Source organism: Anguilla anguilla, chromosome 6 (genome assembly GCF_013347855.1).
Source record: "Anguilla anguilla isolate fAngAng1 chromosome 6, fAngAng1.pri, whole genome shotgun sequence".
Taxonomy (NCBI): domain Eukaryota; kingdom Metazoa; phylum Chordata; class Actinopteri; order Anguilliformes; family Anguillidae; genus Anguilla; species Anguilla anguilla.
Window position 1 is genome coordinate 35,532,505 of NC_049206.1, and position 11,719 is coordinate 35,544,223.

An 11,719-nucleotide genomic window follows, 5' to 3' on the forward strand; every position below is an offset into this window, starting at 1 on the left:
TTATGTGTCAATTGATATCTTGTCCCCACAGAAACCTGGATTCTTATAAAGATTCCTTTTTATCAAGTCACATAGGCGGAATTTGTTGCTTTTGACTGGGGTCATATATGACCCCAAAGGATATGTCATCACCTAATCATCACATCACTCCAAATTAAGGCAGAAATCAGAAATAATGGTATGTATTTATTGAAGACAAGTTGATTGACAAAGTCAAGATATTTTGGAAGGATCAAATAAATTACCATTAAGATATTAATAAAAGTATATGACTGGGGTCAGATATGACCCCAGTTGGTCGATTGAGGGTTAAAAGGAAAAAGTAAAAACACAAATATCCACATCCCTCTCCCGGGGGCAGCACCCAAGACAGTATAAAATTCAGCCAGACTACGTTATATTTTAAATATGCTTGGAGTACAAAATCAATGAAAAAGACAAAAACAAATCTTAAAACAGTTTGTAAAAAATAAAAAAAATGGGCATAGAGCAAAGAAAAGAAAGTGTTTACAGCAGCCTGCTCTACACAGTAAAATAATACAAATACACACAAAAGAAATAAAGAATAAATAAAATCAATGCAGGCGGCAATCACCAAATACGGGGATTGGAATGAACACCCCCTTGCTACCAGTGCTACCAAAAATAAGTTAGTGACACCGCAAAATTCCTACACACACAAATAAGTGAAACAGATTGAAGATAGAGTGCACCTACATTCTACCTTACAAGTAGCAATATCGGCGTTAACTCCTCCCATATAACAATGGGCAATTAACAAGCGAAATACTGGAAACAAACAGTATCATACAGCGTGCCAGCAGTCGTTTTTGCTACTCCAAACCCCGTTAAAAACACAGCACCAGCAGGCAACCACAATGTCCACACAACCCCCCCGCCCCATAGACAAACAGTCAACTCCGTATTGAGGCTTTCCCCCCAGGGCTTCTGCCCAACCTGGTGAGCAGGATAAACATCTAAAACAACCCAAATGTTGGCTCGCATTACCCCAATTCTCAAAAAACCCACCTCAGACCCCTCCGATGTAATGAATTATCGACTCGTATCGCTTCTACCCTTTCTGTACAAAACCCTTGAACGAGCAGTTCTTAAACAACTAACCTCTTTTCTCCATCAGAACAACCTGCTAGACCCTCACCAGTCTGGCTTCCGATCCGGGCACTCAACAGAGACTGCGCTCCTAGCTGTGACGGAGGCACTTGCCACTGCAAAAGCCTCACGCCTCTCCTCTGTCCTGCTCCTTCTTGACCTGTCTGCAGCTTTCGACACGGTCAACTATAAAATACTCCTCTCCACCTTGGCTGGGATGGGCATCGCCGGGACTGCCCTGTCTTGGTTCGCTTCCTATCTTGCAGATAGGTCCTACCAGGTCACCTGGAAGGGGTCTGCCTCTGCTTCTCATCCCCTTGTTACGGGAGTGCCGCAGGGATCTGTACTGGGTCCTCTGCTGTTCTCCTTATACACCAGATCCCTTGGTTCAGTCATTAATTCACATGGCTTCTCCTATCATTGTTATGCAGATGACACACAACTCTTCTTTTCTTTCCCCCCCTCGGCCACACAGTTCAATGATAAGATATCTTCCTGCCTGGCTGACATCTCCACCTGGATGGCCAGCCACCATCTGAAGCTCAACCTCAACAAAACTGAGCTGCTCTTCTTCCCGTGCAAGACCTCCTTACTTTGTGAGCTCTCAATCACGGTTGATGGCACCACAGTGACTGCCTCTCACTCTGCCAAGAGCTTGGGGGTGGTCCTGGATGACCAACTGGACCTCAAGGAGCACATCAAGGCAACATCACGGTCCTGCAGATTCCTTCTGTACAACATCAGAAGGATTCGACCATACTTGACGACGCACTCCATCCAGCTGCTCGTCCAGGCTACGGTGACCTCTCACCTTGATTACTACAACTCTCTCCTTGCAAGCCTGCCAGCTTGTGCCATACAGCCACTACAGATGATTCAGAATGCCGCTGCCCGACTCATCTACAACCTTCCCAAATTCTCCCACGTCACTCCTCTGCCTACCGGTCGCTGCCAGGATCCGGTTCAAAGCCCTGACCCTTGCCTACACTGCTGCCAACAGGACAGCCCCCATCTACTTGCAGGACATGGCTCGATTCTATGTGCCTGCTCGACCACTCCGCTCTGCGGCAGCAGGGTGCCTTGTAACCCCTCCCACCCACCCAAAGGGATCACAGAGCTTCTTCACCATAGCTCCCCAGTGGTGGAACGAACTCCCCGTCCCTCTCCGAACCTCCCCCTCACTACCTATCTTCCGCCGTGGCCTGAAGACTCATCTCTTCAGACTATACCTAGATTAACCACCACCACGCTGTATATTTCACTCTAAATCTCCCCCCCCCCTTTTTTTTCATGACACTTGTTACATGTTGCCCCATCCCAGCACTTTTGGTCATTTGTATTTGTCCTAATACTGTAGCTTATTCTTCTGCCTAGTTGGCTTTGCAGAGGTTAGGTCTGAATAGTGTTCACTGTGTGAACTAAACTGTGTTCTTGGCTAGAAATAGCTGTACAAAATAAGTATTGTACCTTACTGAACCTGTGTTTAGCAGTTGTCTATGACCATGAAATGCACTTTTGTACGTCGCTTTGGATAAAACCGTCTGCCAAATAAATGTAATGTAATGTAAAATGTTAAAATGCTAATTAGCAAACATGCATTTAAAACATTTAAAATAAATGGGATTTAAAGAGTTCAGATGCCTTCCGCTGGTCCATACATATAAAATAAAGCAAAGGAGGCGAATGTTCACAGTCCACAGCTGTAGGCACTCTAATGTTATAAACCAGCACGTCACTTAGCTCTCCGCAACTCGGGTTCTCCTTTGTCGTTTCCACTTTGTTTCACTTTACCGACATAGGACGCAGCAACCAGTTCTCAGCCCGGCGTTCTCGTAGTTCGTCACTCGAATAAATCAGTTCAAAAAACTTTCGCCCTCTTTGGCATGGCCCCATCTTAAAAATTTCGATAAAACATTTAGCGTCCTATGTGACGGAGCTACGTCTCCGTTACGAACTTTTAACAGCAACATAGACGGTGCTAAGCATTTCAGAGCATTTTAAAAACGGAAGAAGCACACCGACAATTATTTCTTAATGCCGTTTTTATTATGAATTGCTACGATCCTGTGTACTGGCATTTCCAGCGAATGGTGCCGTCAATGTGTTGTCAAACATCTGAAAAACACAAGTAAAAACATATCAGTGTTTACATCGCTATTGGGGTGGCCAACTAATAGTGCATGCATCGCTATGTGTTTGTGCGTTTCACACAAGCGGCCAAAACCAGACTTCGTTTTTGAAGCTCATTTCCTGGTGTTGTAGTTCCTGGTTGCTCACTAGCGCCACTACGGATGGCTCCAGTATAGGTGTTTTCATATCCGGTTTCCATGTAAGTCTACGGTACAAATGCGATCAAAATACAAAGTCAATAATTTTTTCTCACAAGAACAAATAGTCATAATAGGTGTATTTTATTGGTCTTATGACTGTCCATGGGTCGATTTCATGATTTATTGCGTCATTTGGGCACAGTGCCAATATTTGTTTTGGACCAATGAGGTACAGCTTGCGTCACTTCCGGATTACTGCGGAGGACTCAGCTACAGTAGGGGCTACAGTCTATGGTCACTGGGGTGGGCGGTGGCGCTTCTTGGCCTTGCCATTGCGGCTCCGGCTACGGTCCGCCTGTGCTAAGTCTGAAAATGCAGGCATCCCATTTCGTGGTGATTTCATTATGGCGTGTGCTATTTACAGCTGCTCTAGACGACCATAAAATAATCCTCCTCTTAAGTTTTTCGGTATCCGAGTCATTTTTACTATTTCCTTTAGCCTACTTAACCAAATAATTACTTGGCAGAAAGCGTAATCAGCTTGCTATATTTGGTAGTCCAGTAGTAGCCTGTGCTAAAACAGTTCGCAACTTCGGCTACCAAACCATTTGACTAGCTAGCTAACCTTAACCGGCAAACATTCAATCTGTCAAACGTGTTTGGCGGCTTGTCAGTCGTGTACATTCCATAAATGTCTACCTGGGCCATGCTTCACGCATGTGACAAAACTACTATAATCCCGATTTTGGGATAAACACTTTTTCAGTTTCACGAAGCGAATTAAGAGTTTCAAGGTTCATTTGCTGAATATACAACACACGATGAAATCACACACACAGAATTTAACGAAATTAACCATCTTGGCATTTAGAAAGGAACATGTTTTTAGCATTTAAGAGACCGACAAGCTAGGCATTTAAGACAGTGGTTCTCCGAATCGGTTCTGGGTGCTCCTTGCGTATATTGGCTTTTCTCCATTGGTTTTGATGATTTACAAGAAAAAAATAATAGCCTAATAATAATTAGAAATTCAACGTAGGCTACATTATTTTTGTCTTCATGCACCAGGTGGAAAACTTGCCGTACAAAGTGCGTTGTCATATTTACACGCCTGCAGATCAGTTATTAAAATACTTGGTAGATTTGTTAATCACCGCTGAGTGTTAATTTTTGTTCGGTAGAAAGTGATTTGCGAACGATCGGTCAGCTAGCGTCACCCAGCAAGTGAACACCACAAACGGCGATGGAGTAGCTAGTAGTAGCAGACTCATTATCTGACTGGCGAAAACCTACGACGATAACTTGCTCGGTTAACAGCAGATCTACCAGACAGTTATACGAAAATTTGCCTAGTCAAATCACCAGTAGCCTACACATCTCCGATTGATTGACCATCAGTGTAGTCAATGTTCTTCCCCTGTGGTTCATATTGCTAACGCGTGAGCTAACCACGGACAGCCTACCTAGCTCACTGGCAAGCTGATATGCTAGCTAAGCATATTCGTTTTGCTGAGAAACATACATTGAAGATAACTGAACATAGCCTAATTGTATTTTTAATGTCATACATATAACGTGATTACATGACACAGTACAGTCACGGATGGAAATTAAACTCCGTAAACATCTGACAATATATTTTAAAACATAACGTCAGACAGTCAGCTAGCCTCGTTCAGGTTGAGGGGCTTTTCCGCACCGGACTGTCAATCAAATTGTAAAAATCACAAGACCGCTTAACTCTACGGTTTTGGCTCCAAATCGAGAAAATGGCCGCGCCCGCCATTGAGCTTCAAAACGTGTTTTAGAGACCCACGGAGAGTCAATGGGTGACGTCACAGTAGCTTTGTCCATATTTTTTACAGTCTCTGGTTTCACACTACCATTGGCATTGTGCGGCTCGTTTGAATCTTGTATCGCTATGTGTTTGTGCGTTACATCAATACGGTGTGCTCATAGAATTCACGTTTAAAACTATGTGTATTGGCATGTCGTGTTATCTTTATGCTGGAATTTAAATCATGCCTGAAATGTTGCTAACATTACAAACTTTAGAAATTAATCAGAGGGGTTCACACCGTGAGCAGTGTGAAGCTAGCGACAGTAAGGACTTTCGCGCGGGTCTGAAAATTTCAAAATAAAAGTCGGACGATAAAACCACTGTTACGTTCAGCAAAATGAAATTAATTAAGGAAAAATCGGACTGCAGTTGTCCTAAAATATGAACTATTCGGTTTCTATTTGTACAATATTAAAACAACTTCGATATTAAACACAGACATTGTAAAACTATTCACAACACTAATATTAATTACAAACAAATCTGTCTTCATTTTTTCTATTTTATTCCCTATTATTATTATTAATTACATTTATATAGCACTTTTCCAAATGCTCAAAGTGCTTTACAGTGAAGGGGAACTCACCTCACCCACCACCAATGTGTAGCACCCACCTGGGTGATGCACGGCAGCCAATTTGCGCCAGAACGCTCACCACACATTAGCGAAGGTGGTGGCGAATTTCATTCAAATAAATCCTAATTGCTTTCTGATAAAACAAGCAATGCACAGGATGCCAAAAACAGCTGTTCAGAGAAAGTATATGGGTAACTCCTCCTGCGCAGCGCATTGTATATGTTATGCTATCAGAAAGCAATTGGGATTTAATTGAATGAAATTCGCCTATGTACTGCATGTTCAAACCCCAGCAACATTTTCTATGATGCTTATTTGATATAAGTGACACCATATCTGAAGAGTGGAGGGTCCAAGGTATTCAAAACTCCCCCATATCATTGAGACAACATGTCCAGGGGAGGCAGCAGAGCATGTTATCTGTTATAGTATCAGAAAGCAACTGTAACTTAATTGAATGATATTCACCTATGTACTGCATGTTCAAACCCCAGCCACATTTTCTATGACACTTATTTGATATAAGTGACACCATATCTGAAGAGTGGAGGGTCCAAGGTTTTCAAAACACACCCATATCATTGAGACAACATGTCCAGGGGAGGTAGCAGAGCCTGATGTACACGATCCATTGACCTATACTAGCAGCAGAGAGGAATACACTGTTTAGTTGAACCACAACATTTTCTATCAAATTTTATATCATGTTTATTTGATATCTTTGTCATCATATCAATTTAGTGAAGGGCTGTATGCAGTAAATGAGCATTGTTAATTCAAATCTTGACAGATAACTTTTTGTCTGACTCTGGAATGTGGGAATTAGCACTGGACATTTTATTGTGTACTAACAAACCCATGCCACATAGTTTATCCTATAACAATTAGCCAGGAAGCTATCATCTAGAGTTGTTAGAACACCTCAGTGGTAACATGACCTATTAATTATGACAAATATGCTGGCATCAGTTTTATATTGTGGACATTTTATTGTGTACTAACAAACCCATGCCACATAGTTTATCCTATAACAATTAGCCAGGAAGCTATCATCTAGAGTTGTTAGAACACCTCAGTGGTAACATGACCTATTAATTATGACAAATATGCTGGAATCAGTTTTATATTCTCCTAAAAAAAGCAAGATCATGGTATTTCATACTGCAATTACAAGAATCAACATAGCAGAAATATAAAAAAAAATACACTGCCTTTTTAATTGGCATCATAATTATAACGGAGTATTTTTACATGTCAAAACGTCGCTAGTTTAGAAAATGAACTTTGAGATACGCGTTTCTCACTTTCGCGCAGGCAGACTTTTATTTTGAACGATTTCCGACGAATCTGCCTTCTTACTGTCGCTCACTGTCGCTCATTTCACGGTACTCTTTTGTAGTTTTTTGTAGCTTTTAGTTGCCGCCAGTTTGATTGGGTATTCCCGGGGTTGTGTACTTTATGGTAAATAAGGTGGTTTATGATGTACCTAAAGTATTTAAATGAAATGTATTGATTATCTAAATGTGTTAATTATTGATTGTATTTGTTATGCGTAATTGTAAGCTGTTGTAGAACTTTATTGGTATTAGAAGTAATTGGTAGGGTCCAAGGGAGGAGAAGCTATTTAAAGTAATAATCCCAAAGATTTTCATTAAAACAAATGTCTGTTAAGTCACTATCGATTGCCGAATTAGGTAACACAATGGTGAGCCTATTATTATATTAATTTATATTGTTATTATTATAATAATATATGATTAAAGAACTGGGTGTCTGTGGCGACATAGGCCTATTTCAGAAGATGGTGACCAAAACCAGATGTAGGGATACTTTGCTTCCGGTTACCGTTGCTACGGACGCAAGTCCATTTCTGACAGCGAAAAATTGAGCCTAAACAGCGACGTGTATTCTCACAGTCACTAATAGCTCTGCCAAAGTTCACTTTCCGATGTTATACGCATTGTCGAAGCATTGCCAGTGAACGTTAAGCGGTCTAAACTAGACAAGGGCTATAAATTATTTTTTGAGAAGTTTATATTCGGTTATGAAGGTAAGTATAACGTTAGCTCTGGTTCGCCAGAAAGCTAAATAGCTAGCTTGCTAACCACAGCAAGTTAACCGATTAAAGAGATATTTCACTTCGACATAACATAAATTATTTTCTGGAGGCGACTCCACTGTGTTTTCGTAGCGTGAAGCAACATCTGCTGTCCGATAACAGCGTCTGTGTTCCTCTCGGTTGTCCCGAAAATGAATGAATAGGGAGCCTGACAACTGTGAGGAAAAGCGATTCTGTTAACGTTGACGGTCAGCAGGGGAGGCAAAGCTATGTAAGTACAACGTTAGGCTCCACAAAATTACTTGTTATACCAAAGTGAAATATCTCTGAACTAAGTTTTGTACTACCGTTACTATTGTGTGACATGTTGTTTGTGCTGTACTTGTTCTAATAAAGATTTATATTGCTTGTCAGATCGCCTGTGTAGTGGTGTTCAGTTCACTACCGAGCTGTTTGTTTTCATCGCTGATAAAAACTACCCACACATTTTGAAATCGGCTGATGTATCTTAAGTAGGCTTGTCGCGATGTCCGTCAATACATTTTGTAATTACAATTAACAACTAAAATACACGTGCATCTGCAGTTTCAACATTGAATATCCAAATATGTGCTTGCTAACAAGCTAGCTGGCTAAAATGTAATTTGTAATCATAACATAAAATATAGCTAGCTAACTGATTTTATGACATTCTTGAGTAACAAATACCACATGACTGAAACTGCGTTAGTTCTCAATGAATGATAAAAAACAAAGGAGTTGGTAGTGGACTCAGACTTTTGGACCCAAATGTATGTGAGGAGAGAAGTTCAATATCGAGTGTAATCTTATTCACAAAGTAGTAGCTAACTAGCTAGCTATCGTAATGAGTTAGTTTATGTTAGTTTGCAACATTATGACAGTCATGCTACCTAGCAAGTTTTTTTTCTTATTTTGGAGCACATCTGTGGGAAAGCTATGAAAGGGCAAATAAATTCTTCTTCGAATTGGTACACAGGGGAACGCAACAAAACTGGTTGCTCTTCGTTGCTGCCATTGTTTTGGTGGCTGTTAAGATAACCGGAAATGAGAGACCCCTACATCCGGTTTTCATGCCCGGAAATGTGAAATAGGCCTATTCCCGGGAAGAAATCACAAGCGGCGCATAGTTAGTGACGCGTTTTCCATCACCCATCAGTGGTTGGTCCACCTGAGAGGGTAGGCGGAACTAACGCAACAGGCTCGCTCTTCAGCTCACTTGTGTGTGAGCGGCGTACTGTTTTTTCCGGTGTCTGCATGCGTTACAATAACAGAGAAAGGGGGTGGGGGGAGTTATGGAACCATAAAAAGTTTTTGTGTAACATGAGAGGTCATATTATTTGTTGATGTAGATTTCGTATTACGTTTAATGACAATGTAACTTTACTAAATTACATAGCTATTTGCACAGCTAACGCTAGCTACCGGACCATGTCAAGAAAAACAGCATTAGTTTAGACAACGTTGCGCACAGTATCCATCTCTCATATCAGGTAACATTGCGTTAGCTAGCTAGCTAATGTAATTAACACAATCTAATGTCAGCTAACAATTAGAAAAAACGCTAGCTAACGCTACCGACCGGTACCGACCTCGCAAACCGTCTCTCGAATGCAATGCTACCTTGTTGCAACGTTGCAGTGTAGCTAACTAAAGGCCAGTTCAGATCAATGATTCGCAACGAGACTGGATGCAACTTGCAAAATTCGAAGACGTCTGATTGTAAACGTTCTAAAACTGCACTTGGCGATTTGACAGGGACGCTCTTTTAAAACCTCAGGGCAGGCAACAGCTCTGCTACTAGCCAGTTCACACCGCTGCAATTTTCTCTGCAACATTCTAAAACCGTTTCGCCTCGCTGCGAATCATTGATTTGAACTGGCCTTAACGTTACCGTTATTTACATTGCCATCGAGTTCATCAATATATTATACTGATCGGAATAAAGCCGGGGTATGTGGAGCAGAGCCGGGTCTGATTTCTGAAGACGTCACGCAGGAGAAAACTAAATAAAAGAATACGGCAGTATGGATTAGCATTATTATTTTATCACACTTCCTCATATGTTCCTTCAGCCTTTATGCCCTTTTTGATGAAATCTCCTTTGTTTTTGTTTTATTCTTCTTGTTCTGATTGCTAATTTACCACCCAGCTCAGCTTTATTCTCAAACAGTTTAGCTAGCAAAACCAGAAACACCAGCGGTAACATTTTGCAAGGCAGTTGTTTCAAAAATACCACACAACAATCATTCACGAAAAAGACTGCTTATTGTGCACGAGATACATAATTGCACGAGCCACAGCGAATCCCGCGAATTCTTCTCTGCAGTGCAAAGATGTTCATACCGGGCAAAAGGTGGATAAAGAACGTTTGCAGAAATTGATCATCACTAATTCTACCCCAGGTTTGCTACGGCATTTTAACCCGGCTCGGCAGTGTAAAGACATCTTAAGTTAGCCAACGAATGAGTATGTATATAACGTTACTTTTATAACAACCGTTTTTTATTCAGTAAATAGTAAGTGTTATCGTTGGCGTGCCAACTGACTGACGTCACACAGGCGACACTGGTTGGATCCGGTTGGATCTATGGGAAGTGAGGTCCAAAAACACACCTGCAATTACCGCTTCTCGCCATTGGTACCGCCAAAGAGAACGAAACGGAAATCTTCGAGATTGTAACTTTAAGCTGGTCCAAGTCAGTGCGGTGTATTTGTAGTATTATTATTATTCTTGAACCTTTCAAACATAGTTACATTTTACTTTCTTTTTGTTTTGCAAGTTTTTGTGTATTTTTATTATTATTTCACTTTTGTTCACTGTAAATACTTGCATCCTTTTCTCCACCTGTTTAGAAGTCAATAAATCTCCTTTGCATCTTAATTTTTGGTCGACATCATTGGTTTTCCACCGCCGTAAGATCTGTCCTCTCACAGTCCTGCCCCTCCAATCAGGAAGTTTCACACACCTGTTCATCATTTGGACGCTAGTGAGGGATAATGGTGTCGCTCTCAATGGTGTCCGTCAAGAAACTGAAAATATTCAACAGTGAACCCACCAAAAAAAAAAACATCCACAATAAAACATGGGTGAACAGAACACAATTTGTCGCCATGTGACACTCTCCTCTGCTCTTTAGGTTCTTGTCCCAAGAAATATTAGGTGTGGGTTACTCCCTATACTTCATAGGTAGCCTACCAAAGTTCTCCCTTAGTGACCGTCTAAACTCTGAGCCAGGTAGTACATCTCCCTCTCCAGGGCCAGCTGGATCCACCTGTAACAAATACCCCCAGGGCGGAGTTGGGTCAGTCACTGAGTGAGGAACCATCACCTCCTCCGGGGACCTTGGTTGGGGAAAATGGATACGGGGCGAAGGCAATTCCGATGCAGAGTCTGCTCTGGACCCTCCACTCCCTCAGGCCTCACCTGGTAGACTTATCTACCCACTCCAGAGTGCTAGCCCCCTCTACCCGCTGTCTAGACCCCACCACCATGTCTACAGGTAAGCGTGTATGTCTACCAAATATCAGATAATTGGGAGAATAACCTGTAGAGGCATGGACACTGTTATTGTAGGCATGCACAAGAGCTGCTAGATGTTCAACCCACTTACTCTTTTTCTCAACCTCAAGTGTTCCCAACAGGTTAAGTAACGTCTGATTGAAACGCTCACAACTGCCATTCCCTTGTGGACGATACGGGGTAGTACGACTCTTACAGGCCCCATAGACATTACCCAATTCCTGGATGAGTTGTGATTCGAAATTCGGCCCTTGATCTGAATGAAATCTCTCGGGGCACCCAAAAGGCTGAATAACATGCGTCCACAAGGTGCGAGCAGTTG